Here is a 9,857-nt window from a genome sequence, read left to right on the forward strand (position 1 = left end):
CCTGGATATGTTCCTTATATTTTGAAATAATTGTCCTATACATCTTACAACCATTCATTTTCAATAACACCAAGTACAGGATTTAGACATACCACTGAAGCACGCAACAGGAAGTAAGTAAATATGGTCCCGAGTTCATTAATAATAAATTTGGATCCATATAAATACAGAGACTTTCTGGATAAAATAGAATAGAGATTATATCTCATACACAACAGTATCATCACCTGCTTCATATCGCCAAGCCTCACCTCCTAAAATTACAATACTCAGTCATGCACTTGTCATTAAAATTGCTAGCTATGGACATCCCAAAACGAATTTACTTAGCTCAAAACAGAAAAAATAATAGCTCAAGTTTTTGAATGAGTATAAGTTCAGCAGAATACAGAAGCAACAAAAGCATAGGTGAAGATTTTACCCAATCGTGGGCTGAGATGGAGGCTGCCTCTTTGAATGATTATGTAGGTGGCTGTCATGATCAGAAGTTTAGCCTTGGACTTAAGAGAAATGCAGAAGCTGGAAACCATCTGTTTCAGACAAACATACAGTTGGAGGCGGCGATGGAAAGAATACAGTTTTGGACCTTGGGCTGACTTCCCAATGCTCAGCAAAAAGACATTTAAACTCATCCAAAAATGGATCAAGCTAGTGAACAGATGACACTAGATTATCCAATTGAAATGGGAGGGTGAAAATTGCTGAGAGGAGAGGGAACCATTTAAAAAAATCATCCACAGTGACATTTGAGAGGAAGGGCCAGGGCCAAGGCCAAGGATAGGATTTGTAAAGAATTGGAGGATTGGGGGGGGGGGGGGGGGGGCGGCGTTCTTGCAGAAATTGAGACAGTGAAGATTGTTATGATCTGAACAGATATGTACGTAGTGCATGCTCTAGCCACTGTGTGGCTCTCAGCAGCAAGTTCTACATTCTCACCAATTTACTGACCGTGGTGTTATCATGGAGTTTTGCAGGAACAAACTGGACATCAAGGTATCTTTTGTAAATCTCTATTTGAAACATTACAATAAAATAATACTTTGATCAAAATATTTGAAAGATAGATACTGTACTTTAACTTAAAACCTACCTGCATTTAAAAAAAACTTTGATAAATGACCCTCATCATCAACTCTTGCTCTGGTAACTAAAGAAAGTAAATGTGTCTCTTCTAAAAGACCACATTAAAATAAAGAGTTTCTAAAGCACTGACAGGAACAGACATCAATAACCAAATATAATTACTATGTGTGGACCATTTGAATTCACAACCTAACTAACGTGCACAGCATCACCTGGCTGTATAACATCAGGACGTCAGAAAAAAACGTAAAATTCAGCCAAAAATATTTCTGAGAGACTTCTGAATATTGCATTGTGAGAACAGCAATTACTTCATTTAACAAAAAGCCTGATGGTAAAACTAACTGAAGTGATATTACTTCAAGTCAGTCCTTTGTTTATTCCTGTACTAAACAGTAAAGGAAAGTCTAGGCCAACACAGCATTTAAAATGAAGATCCCAGAGGAAATATGCAAAGAATATTTGCATACCTGCACATGCTTAATTGTTTCAGCATTCATGTTACCATATACAGATATACAGGAATACTATAAAACAATAAATATTTCAACTACCTTCAACGTATTGCATTAAAAATTTAATTTTGAACTGGTACAAGAAACCCATGATTTGTCACAAGGGTTTAAATATACACTACTTATTAACTTTCAATTTGCATTATGATGTCAGTTTCACCCTTTTAAAAAGCTGTTTGTGGCACCATTCATCGTGGCAAAATTGTATTATTCGTGCAGCTAATACTGAGGATACCCTGTAAGAAGTATACAAGATCAGTAACAGTAGTTGAACTACATTCTTTCACTTTTAGAAGACGAGTAAATGGATTGCTGCACTGCTAGAAGAATTCAAATCATGGAACACGCTTTGTGGAATTTAATTTCAGCACCTCAGGATTCAGGGGGTTCTTGCGTACCAAGAGCCGAAAAACAGGCAGGGCAATGTGCGATTTTTTTTGTGTGAGGGGGCGACTTAAAAAACGTGCACAGATGACAGCAATGGCACAGGAAACACCGACTCGTGGTCTTCTTACTTCTTGTTGCCAGTGGTGGTGCGACGCCCATTTTCTTTTAAACAGCAAATTAAGAAGGGGTATAGAAAAGTGGTGTTGCAATAGGAACAAGCCAGTTTCTCTGGTGGATGCATTTCTTAAAATGTCTTTAGAAGCCAAAACATAGAGGGTTTGGGAGGGGGGGGGATGAGAGAATGGCTGTGGTCGTTTATGCACAAGATTTTTGGCGGGGACTTTTTTTCCCCCAAAGCGGGAGGGGGGGTGGGGTGGGGAATGATTGGTTTGAGGGTGGGGGGAAGGAGGGGGTGTTTTCATTTCGATGTAAACATTGCTGCAGGCTGTTCCTGGTGTAGAAACGGGGAGAGCCAGAAAGCCCTTTCTGGCTGACTCTCTCCCCTTTCCGATCTCGGAGCCCTGCTCTCTCACAAGCCAGCCGCCATTGTTCGGATCCGAGCTGCTATTCACTCACCACCACCTCCTCCTCAACACCGCCCCTCCACACCCACACCAACCCATCTCTCTCTCTTTCGATTTATCTCGCTTACCGGTTTTATTTCCCTCAAGTCCCCGGCTCTCTCTGCTGCCACTGGACACTCACACCGAGACGTAAACACCGCGTCAGTCCCTTACACCTCCACCGCGTCACTCACTCACACTCTCTCTCTCTCTCTGAGTCTCTCCCGGCGCAGACAGAGGAAAGGCAAAGGAGATGTGGGGGGGGAGGGAAAGGGAAGGAGCAAACTACTTGTGCGCAGTCGCCCATCTCCCCGCACAACGCGCAGTCGCTTCCAGTGACTGCGCGTGCGCACCGCCCCCCCACACGGCGGAAACCCCGCAGCTGGCGCCGAGCGTCTTTCGGATCGAACTGCGCAGGCGCGCACCCCCCGCTCCCTCCCAGCCACCCGAACCCTTTTTCAAACTCCAACCGCCCCAGCGCGCTCCCACTCGGGGCTGCGCCGAACCGCGCCAGGTACACGCTGTTTGAATCGGTTCCGAATCTCATCCTACGTCAGTTCTGCTTCTTTTCTTAAGAAAAAAAACTGACACCCTTTTCTTTCTCTCTCTCTCTCTCGCCCCCTCCCCCCCCCAACCATCAGGATATGTAACTGGGGATGAACAAAAACAAAATAAACAAACGTGAACCCCGGCAAAATGAAAGTGAGCACGCGCAGACGGTTCTTTAACGGAACCGACCGGTTACTGCGCGTGCGCGTCGCTGCCCCTAACCCCCACGGCCAGGCATAAATGTACGCATGCGCGGTTTTCCTGGACCCCGTGTTTGTTTTCATTGGAGAGGTTTAAATATTTACTCACTTGTAGAGACCCTGCAAAAGAACCGCGGTTAAAAATGGGGCCCCTGTTGCAATGCGATTTCCTTGTGAATATTGAAGATCCGTCCTCTGCCGTTTCAAATCACGACTCGCTCGTATATGAAGTCTACCTCGCCCCCTCCCATGGCATGTTCTCCCGCCCACCCCATCCTAACCATTGCTGTTCCTACTTCGTAATATTCCCTTCTCCCACCTCTGTGACAGGAACATCTGAAATTATAACACGACTGGACAGGTTAGTGGCAGCAGGGATGTTCCAGATAGTAGGGGGAAGTCCTGAACCAGGAGTCAAAGTTGAAGGATAGGGGGTAGACCTTTTTACTGTGGACAAAGTTAAAAATCGCACCACACCAGGTTATAATCCAACAAGTTTATTTGGAAGTACAAGCTTTCGGAGCGTTGCTCCATCATCAGGTAACTTGTGGAGTAGGATCATCGGGCACTGAATTTATAGCAAAAGATCATAATGTTATACACTGATGCTGTATATTGAAGGGCTCATGCCCGAAACGTCGAATTTCCTGTTCCTTGGATGCTGCCTGACCTGCTGTGCTTTAACCAGCAACACATTTTCAGCTCTGATCCCCAGCATCTGCAGACTTCACTTTTTACTTGTATATTGAACAAACCTAGATTGCTGTTTAGTCTTTCATCTTTTATAATAGATTGCAGATTTTGATTCATTAATATGTAAATCACAGAACTTCTTTCAAGTCACATGCCTGAGATAACTTAATGTTTTATAAAGAAATGTGACATCTCAGCTCAGACAATGGTGTAAGATGAAAAGTTTCTTCATCCAGAATGGTGAGTCTGTGGAACTCTTCACCATAGAAAATGGTTGAGGCCAAAAGGTCATGTTGTCAAGAAAGAAGTAGATTTAGCTCTTGTAACATAAAGATATAGTGGGAGGGCAGGATTTGGGTATTGAACTCAGTGATTAGCTATGATGATATTGAATGGTGGAGCAAGCTCAAGGGGTTGAATGGGCAGCTCCTGCTTCTATATTTCTATGATGACACCTCCCTGTTGTGCTGTCTCCCCATATGATATTCTCTTCAGCCGACTTGACTGCATCCCCATTATGCATGCACAGTTGCAGCAGTGTGTACAATCGAGGCACTGCAGCAGCATGCCAAGGCTCCTAGGACAACGCCTTTAAAAACCAGTGATCTCTACTATCTAAGAGGACTAAGGCAATAGTTCAGAATAGCACCATCTATAAGTTTCAATCAAATCCACACAATCATCCTGACTTGGAACTATATCACTTCCTTAAGAGTGGCTCATCAAAATTCTGGAACTCTCTTCTTAACAGTGCTGTGGATATACCTATTCCCCCATGGACTGCAATGATTCAAAAACAAAGATTACCAATACCTTCCCCATGCCAAAATCCAGCATCTCGACAAGAATGTGGGAAATTACCCAGCTATGTCCTGTACACAAAGCAGGACAAATCCAACCCAGCTATAATGAACTATTGGTACACTCTCGAACGTCAGTAAAGTGATGAAAGGTGTCATCAACAGTACCATTGAGCAGTGCTTGTTTATCAAAACATGATCACTGATGATCAGTTTGGATTCCACAAGGCCACTCAGCTGCTGATCTCATTTCAGTCTTGGTTCAAAACGTACAAAGCTGAATTCTAGAGATTAGGTAATAACGACTGTCCTTGACATCAAAGCTGCATTTGCCTTAATGTTGTGTTAAAGATCCCAAACAAATCTGGAGTCAGTGGAGATCAGAAGGAAAACTGGTGGTTGCACAAACCTGCACAAACAAAGGTGATGGTTATTGGAATTCGGTCATCTCAAGTGCAGGGCATCTGCAGGAATTCCTCAGAATAGCGTCTTGGGTTCAACCATCTTCAGTGACCTCAAGGACATGGGCAACAGATACATGGAAACACCACCACCACCATCGCCATCACCAAGCCACTCACCATCATAAAATATATTGATATTCCTTCATTATTAGGTCAAAAGTTTGCAACTCCCTTTCTAACAGCATTGTGGGTGCACCTACAGCAAATGGACTGTAGCAGTTCAAGAAGGCAGTTCATTACTTCTCACAATTTCTCAAAGACAAATAGGATGGGTAATAAGTGCTAGCCCAGCCAATGATAGCCACATCCCACGAATGGACAATAAAAACAGAAGTTTCTGCATCCACGTGAAGTCAAGTTAAGAAGTCTAAAGTGCTTGGATAAGAGGAATGAATTAAGTCCTCTTAAATCAGAATGATTAGTGTATGGGGGAATGATACTTTAGTTGAATTTGTTGGGTGGCATTATGACTTCTTTAGGACCTAGTAGTCAATTTATGGCTAAGGGATAGCATTCTTGCCTCAAACTCAGGTAGCTGTGGGTTTAAGTTTCCCTTTAGGACTTGAGCTCAAAAACTTAAAGACTGACCCCACAAGGTCAGTTCTGAGGGAGTGTTGCATTGGAGGATGGGATGTTATGCGATTTCATTGAATCCCTAGAGTGTGGAAACAGATCATTTGGCCCAAGTCCACCCCAACCCTCCAGACCCATTCCCCTACCCCTATTACTCTATATTTCCCCTGACTAGTGCACCTAGCCTACACATCCCTGAACACTATGGGCAACTTACCATGGCCAATTCACCTAAGCTGCATATCTTTAGACTGTGGGAGGAAACTCGCGCAGACACGGGGAAAATGTGAAAACTCCATACAGACGGTCGCTCAAGGCGGGAATCAAACCCGGATCTCTGGTACCGTGAGGTGGCAATGCTAACCACTGAGCTATGCTGCCTTGAATATTTTAAAATGCAGAAGTACTCTTGTGCAGATCTCAAAAGGGTAAGAAATTATTCCTTGGTGTTCTGACAAATGTTTATCCCTTAATCAACAGTACAAGAACAGATTTTCTAGTCATTGTCACATTACTGTTTGTGGGACTTTCTGTGAGAAAAAAATGGCTGCCATATTTCCTACATTACAAAAGTAACTATGCTTCAAATTGACGTCATAGGGTGCAAAGTTTTTGGGATGTCCTATGATAATGAAATATGCTATTTAAATGCAAGATTAAGGTTGGACTGTGGAACAATGTTGAATAATTGCTTGATTGCTGTTGTTAACTTAGAGCAAAGCATAATGATAGAGTTCCAATGGTGTGGAAGCAGACCATTGGCTTATCGTGCCCACGCCAACTCTCTGAAGAACATCCCACCAAGACCTATCCTGTCCCATGGCTAATCCACCGAGCCTGCACATCCCTGGACACTATAGGCAATTTAACACGACCAATCGACTTAACCTGCACATCTTTGGACTGTGGGAGGAAACTGGAGGAAACCGGTGCAGACACTGGGAGAATGTGAAAACTCCACACAGATAGTTGCCAAAGGCTTGAATTGAACCCCTCTCCCTGGTGTTTTGAGGCAGCACTGTTAACCACGGAGCCACCGTGCTGCCTTGAATCTTTTAAAATGCAGAAGGACAAAATTAAAAGAAAAATTTTTGAATACCATTTCAAAATAACAATTCTAAAATGTTGTATAGCTAGTTGCCATGTGGTGCTTTACTTGTCTTTAGTGAGGTTCTAATTGAATACCTACTAGCAGAATAGCTGTTATTCACATAAACTCGCTGTTTAATTGCACTTTGTTGTGGTGCAATATTTGGTTTATTACAATTACCATAATAATTGTTGTAAGCCTGCAGTAGTTGCCATATGATTCTTCTCAGGCGAAAGTGAGTACTGTAGATGCTGGTGTTGAGAGTCTAGATTAGAGTGGTGCTGGAAAAGTACAGCAGATTAGGCAGCATCCGAGGAGTAGAAAAATCGACGTTTTGGGTAAAAGCCCTCCATCAGGAATATGATTCTTCTCACCGTAGTCCAGTACACAGGGAGCAATGCATTCAGGTGTTGGCTTTCAGATTAGATGTTAAATCAGGAACCCATTTTCCTCTTTGATCTTTGTAAGTGTTCCCATGTTGTTATTATAATTAAGAAGAGGTTAATTACATAAGGTCTACAACTGAAAAAGGCTGTTTGACCTCACAAGCTTTCTCCCGTCCTTCATTTAACCCTGTCACCACACCATATGAGGAATATCTTCACAGATTAATGATTTATTGTCTTTTCCTCAGGCACAAGAGCCATGCTGGAATCTACACATCAAAAGAGACCACAACCTGAGACCCTCTGCATCAGTACCACCTCTGAGGAGGAAGGCAAGGGATGTATCTGCAAGCATTTTCCTACAACAGGACAGAGGCAGTCACCTAAGTGTTAATTTAAGTGGAGTAGACCCACGGGACATACACTACTGAACACATCATTGACATGTATCCACAGCCATTCGAGGAAGAAACATTTGAGTCCATGACACTTTGAGAACTACTAGAGACCAGGCACCTGCCCAACCTGATGCAGTAAATGTTATCTGTATTTGGCGATAACCTGCAGGAGAACATCAGGCGGATGTGCTGGAGGGACTCCGAAGGCTAGAACAAAAGACCGAAGAATCTGTCCACACACTCAGGTCTGTTAAGAGTTCAGCATCTATGAGCATTTGGTAGCCTCCCTGAAAAGTGTGGTAGCTACCTTGGTGACTGAGATCCAGCAAAACTCTCAGTGGTTAGATATGAACTGAGTCCTGCACTCCGCTACTTGAGCTATGGATACGTAGCATGTGGCGAGCCAACAGATTACAAGGCACCTCAACCTCCTTCCAGATTCCCTACATCCTCAGGGAGGTAGCCATGTTGCTAGCGGTGTACACAGGGAGCAGAAGCAACAGACAGGCACCCTGACAGCTCCATCTCAGTACATCCAGATGTGTCCTGCCTCTCCTCTCCCTTTGTCAGTGACCCATTGCCTCCAGAAGCTGAGGCCAAAGAGGGTGAGCCTACATCTGTACAGAACACTGTCAGTAGCCATTGACTTTTAAGCCAAAATGCCAGTGTATTCCCTCAAAGTCAACAAGGTCCCTTCTCCTAAGCTTTGGGAGGAGGCCAACATATAGAGGTAGTGGGATGAAGAGGGGAAAAAAATCCTTCTAAAAGCTCATCAGTGACATTAGTGTTCAGTCGATGTACAAGTTAAGCTCTTTTGTAAATACGTCCTCATTTGCACTGTCTTAGCATTTATTGTTATCTTAGTGTCTCAGTAGAGCAGAGAAGGTTCTGTGGAGTCTCTTCATATCGCAAAAAGATGCACTACATTTGAATTGACACATCCTAATTCCTCTCTCATAATCAGCAAAGTGACTGACTGAAAACAGCCTCATCCATCAGGGAACCACACACATAAATTGCGATTGCAGACAAGGCAGTACAGATGGATTTTTGGGACACCAGAGTAAGAATAATGAAAAAGGAGCCAAGGGCTGAGATGTCAAATTAGTAGACCTCCACACATACTTTATAGGATGGCTGAATCTGTCATCTGTTTACACATGTTCTCAAAGCCAACTACAACATTTTTAAGGAAAGAAATGGATAACAGAAATATCAATGTAGCATCACTTTGGAACCAAATGGAGTGAGTGTACTCACATTTCGCAACCATGGAATTGCAAGTGTTGTTAGTGAGAATGTTCAGGCATTGCCAAAATACAAGGAAGGCCCTTTGGATTTTGAAACACTTCGGGGATAGTGAGGGTGTATGGGACATAAGTAAACTTCCTGGTGGTGTTGTCCTATTTCCCCCCTCAGTTGAAGCAGAATGCAGAGAGCCACAGTATAATTCTACCTCCTTCATCTTTATTCTGGGCCCTGGAGGGAGAGCGAACATTGGCCCATTTGCGCAGGGACATGGATTCCTGGTCTTCTCTGGAAGAGCAGTTTCTTACTGAATTACATTGTCATTTTACAGGGAGGAGCATCCAGATAAGGCAGCATACAAATTAATTGGGTGACCGTTACAATCAATGAGTATCAATAGCAGACACCAAGTCCTTTACTATTATACAATGAATGTTCTTAACCTTGTTAACTGGATTCACACAATGGATACTTTTCCCCTTGTTAGCTGACCTTGCATACTGAATGCTTCCAATATTGTTCAATGGCTCTACATGATATTTGTTTTCCACTTTTTTAACCCATTACCCTTGCCTCCAAGGGTAACTGTAAGTTCTTATCTGATCTGAGTCATGCTCAGCTGAGCCTCTTGTTTCACAAAACTCTGAACTTAACTCGTTCTTTGCCTGCTTATACCCTATGCACATTCCCATTTCCTCCTTTTATCATTTTATTATAACCACCGAGATGACACTACCAGCTTTGATAAGACTCTAACAGCCAGAATTTAAGCAAGGTATTGACACAGCATACAATGATTATAACAACAAAAAGTACTAGTCCATTACAGTAAATAGAATTTGAAGAATCCTCCCATGTGGAAAACAAATCACCAATAAAGTTATTAAATCCACAATCCTTAATGACCA

At 43.0% G+C, this 9,857-nt stretch overlaps 1 protein-coding gene across 4 annotated transcripts in view; it reads right to left on the bottom strand.

Moving 5' to 3' along the window:
- Positions 1-3,541, bottom strand: part of creb1b (cAMP responsive element binding protein 1b) — an 85,137-nt gene extending 81,596 nt beyond the window's left edge. For 2 of the 4 annotated variants that reach the window (XM_060827621.1, XM_060827622.1), the window contains exon 1: positions 2,638-2,835. The gene's annotated coding sequence lies outside the window, so the exon portion shown is untranslated. Of the gene's footprint in view, positions 1-2,637; positions 2,838-3,406 lie in introns of those variants that run through there. The other 2 variants (XM_060827623.1, XM_060827624.1) reach the window with 2 other exon arrangements.
- Positions 3,542-9,857: the final 6,316 nt, after the last annotated feature.

The sequence above is a fragment of the Hemiscyllium ocellatum genome, chromosome 7 (assembly GCF_020745735.1).
Source record: "Hemiscyllium ocellatum isolate sHemOce1 chromosome 7, sHemOce1.pat.X.cur, whole genome shotgun sequence".
In the NCBI taxonomy this organism is placed as follows: domain Eukaryota; kingdom Metazoa; phylum Chordata; class Chondrichthyes; order Orectolobiformes; family Hemiscylliidae; genus Hemiscyllium; species Hemiscyllium ocellatum.